The sequence below is a fragment of the Octopus sinensis genome, unplaced genomic scaffold (genome assembly GCF_006345805.1).
Source record: "Octopus sinensis unplaced genomic scaffold, ASM634580v1 Contig14395, whole genome shotgun sequence".
Lineage (NCBI taxonomy): Eukaryota > Metazoa > Mollusca > Cephalopoda > Octopoda > Octopodidae > Octopus > Octopus sinensis.
Genome location: NW_021833231.1, coordinates 36046 through 40050, shown reverse-complemented (window position 1 = coordinate 40050; position 4005 = coordinate 36046).

The following is a 4005-nucleotide window of genomic DNA, read 5'->3' as shown; positions in this document are numbered from 1 at the left end:
GGCCCTATCCTACAGTGCACCGTAGTTGTTTCTTTGGAATACCTGTAGAAAGCTCTGGGGTTAGATTTTATGTTGTCTATAGCCCAGGCTTCTTAGTCTGCTCTTTCCTTTTCATGGGAGAGTTGCAGACATTTTTCAATTTCCAACAGTTTTATTTTTCAGGCGGGACTTTTCACTGCTTTCAATTTGTTGTTTAGGCGATTTGAAATTTTGTACGCCGTCCTCATTAAAATCTTCCTCTCTCTGGGGATTTTGTTCTTGTGTACAGTGGCCTTTCTCTCTGGGACACATTTGTAGCATATGACTTGCATTACAGACATGAATTGTTGAAGTTTCACGTCGATGTCTGGCGAGGAGAGACATTCAGGCCAGTTTTGTTTGAGGATCTCTTTCTCAATTTGTTTCCAGTTTGCCTTATGGAAGTTCAAGCTGGAAAGATTCTGAGGGTTTCTTGTAGGCTGCATGTCCATGCTTTCCTTTGGCCCGTACGTGGTCAGCTCTACCATGTTGTGATCCGAGAGTAGTGTCGGTGTCACTTTCACATTATGGATGAGATCCATATTATTTGTGAAGCAGAGATCCAGTGTGTTACCTGCCCTGGTTGGTTGGAGTATTACTTGCTCCATGTACAGGGTGTTGATGAGGTTCAGGAGGGACCTCGCCTGTCCTCGTTCACATCTTGTCATTCCTGGGAGAGAAAGGTCCTCGAGCCATCTGACATTGGGTAGATTGAAATCTCCCATAAGAAGTACACTTATGTGTGGTTCTAATGTGATTAGAACTTCTATTTTTATAAGGCAGTCTTCAAACTTGCCTACATGGCTTGGGGCATCTGGAGGGCGATATGTAGCACACACAACTACATCAAGCTGCCTTATATGTACAATTAGTGTGTCACACACCGAGTTTGAGTATGACAAAAGGACCTGAGGTGTGAGGTCCTCACGGATGTACATAGCAACTCCTCCATGACTCCTTTCTTTCTGTCGGTCCGTAATACAACATACTGTGGTATGTGTAATTCCGCATCTGCTATGTCCGGTTTCAGGTGCGTTTCAGTAAGTGCTATGCATAAGGCTTGATTGCATGCAACAAAGTCTCTCAGGAACGGGATTTTTGTCCTGTTACTGAGTGTTAGCAGTCCTCTGATGTTCAGTAGGAGCATCGAGGTGAGGTGTATGCTGTTGCCGGTGGTGTCCCCCTTGGGTCTATTTGCTGTGGTGGTCTTGTATATTGTGGGCAGTCCAATCTGCGAGCTTGGGTTTGATGAAGCCATGTTAGCTGCTGTACAATCTTTTGTGCCATGCACAAAAAAGATTCTTGTTCAGCAGCTGCCCTTTCAACAACATCATGTTGGCGGTTTGTGGCACGCACCACATCTGCGTACCTCCGCTTTGGGGCAGGTGGTGCGTGGTCCATCCCTTTTCCTTTTGTTAGTTTGTTTCTGATCTGTTTCGTGTCTCTGCGGCAGGGTCCCCGATGTGCAAAACGGCAACCTGCACCTTCCTCTCCATGCCAGCAGGTACCTCTCAGGTAGAACCTACACACCCGTGTGCGCTGTTTGTTTCCATCCTTTTTGGTATATGGATAGTCAGTTTTACTTCTATTCTTGGCTGTTTCATTTTTTGGTTTTGTTTGAGTTTTTCTTTTAGTTTTTCCTCCTTTTATTTCTTTTTTGTGTTTTTCATCTCCATGGCTTTTGGTGCTGGTAGGAGCACTTGCACTTGGGTTTACTTTCCGGGCAGGTTTCTCACTTGAAACTTCTTCCCGGGTGTCTACTAGGTGGGGGTGACTTCTTTCATCAGCACCCGTGTCTCCAATCTTGCCATCTTTACTTTGTTCGTCCTCAAAGATGGCATCAAGCGTGCCAATGTGAGATCTTATAAGTGCGTAGGAGCGTATAAACTCCTGCTTCTTCCGCTCTATCTGAGCTATTGTCCTTTTATAACTACTGCTCTTCAGCGCAGCTGTAATTATATTGTTAGGATTATCTCCGTCGGCGCATTGCCAGGCTCGTACGAACAACGCCAATTCGTCACGTCTCCAGGTTCTGGACATGTTGGATATTTTATTTATTTATCTATCTAATTATGTTTAAAATTTAATAGTGTGATAGAGGGCAGAGAAGAAGTAAAGAAAGAAAGTGACTGTGTATTTAGAGAGATTGAGAGCTGAGAGAAGATAAGAAGATATTTTATTTATTTATCTATCTAATTATATCTATCTAATTATATTTATTTATCTATCTAATTATATCTATCTATTATATCTAATTTATCTATCTAATTATATTTAAAATTTAATAGTGTGATAGAGGGTAGAGAAGAAAAGAGAAGGAAAGTGACTGTGTATTTAGAGAGATTGAGAGCTGAGAGAAGATAAGAAGATATTTTATTTATTTATCTATCTAATTATATCTATCTATTATATCTAATTTATCTATCTAATTATATTTATTTATCTATCTAATTATATTTAAAATTTAATAGTGTGATAGTGGGTAGAGAAGAAGTAGAGAAAGAAAGTGACTGTGTATTTAGAGAGATTGAGAGCTGAGGGAAGATAGTGAAGAGAGGAAAGTTCGCGACTATATATTTAGAAAAATTGAGAGGCTGAGAGAGGAAAGATTGTGTGACAGAGAGAAGTGGAGAAGTGAAGAGACTGGGAAAAATTGAACGGCTGAAAGAAGAGAGATGGTGTGATAGAGAGAAGTAAAGAGACAGAGGGAGAAAGAAAAGAAAGTGAGGAGGTTACGAAGCTGAAATAAAAATGAAAGATTAAGAAAATGAAAGATTATTAACAGGAAAGCTGAAATAGAAAATGATAGATTCTGAATCAGAGACGGAAAGATTATTAAAGTTCGCGTCTATGTATATATACGTATATATACACGTGCACACACATACATACATACACACACATACAGAGAGAGAGAGAGGAGGTAGAAGAAAGTGAGGAAAATATATTAAAATATATTAAAATGGGGAAAAGAAGGAGTTATTTAATTCTAAAACTAATTACGAGAAGATAAACGTATGAGAGCGAAACAGAAATTGAAAGAGAGTTATTCTCAGAATGTAAACAAAGATGGCTTCGTAAATTTTAACGGAGATGCTAGCTTAAGTTAAAGGGAAATAAAATAATAAATAAAATATGAAATAGAATATGAAAACAATACTTATCATGAACGGTACAGTCCAAGACCTTCGTGCTTTACGGAATTACTTTTCCTTTACAGGGAAAATGCTTCTTTTTCTTTCGTACAGGAGATAAATTAATTTAATGAGTTGCCACCATGTGCGTTTTCGGCGAAAAAACCTACTGTATTACATTTGGCTTCAGGCAAAATATATTATGTTTTTGATCAATATATTTTTAATAAATGTATTTTAGTAGACTTTATGAGTTAACAAAGTTCTACGTTTTGTTACTTTATGTTACTTTCAGTAGATTATTTCGCCGATTTATGCAACCTTTCTGTTTTTTCACAGAGCAAAAGCAAACACATCCTTCCTCTGCGAGAACCGGAACTATATATATATATATATATATATATATATATATATATATATATATATATATACACACACAAATAATGTGTATGTGTATAATGTATATATATATATATATGTGTGTGTGTGTGTGTGTGTGTGTATGTACATATATATATATATATATATATCATATATAATGCATAAACATACTTACACGTTATTTCCTTTTCTCTTTAGCGTTAAACTAATATATTTATTAAAACTTTATCCCACCTAGGCTGTCTTCTTTGATTTTGTGTTCATTGCTTTCAGTATGTCTGTGTGTATTGTGTGCGTGTGTATGTGAGCTTGTGTATGTATGTACATATTATGTATGTAGCCGCATGCCTACACATACGCACATGCATAAACATACTTTTACACATACATACAGACACAGACGCACATGCGCACATGTGCAAACGCGCACATGAGCACGCACGTACGCATATGCATCCACATACAAGCACCC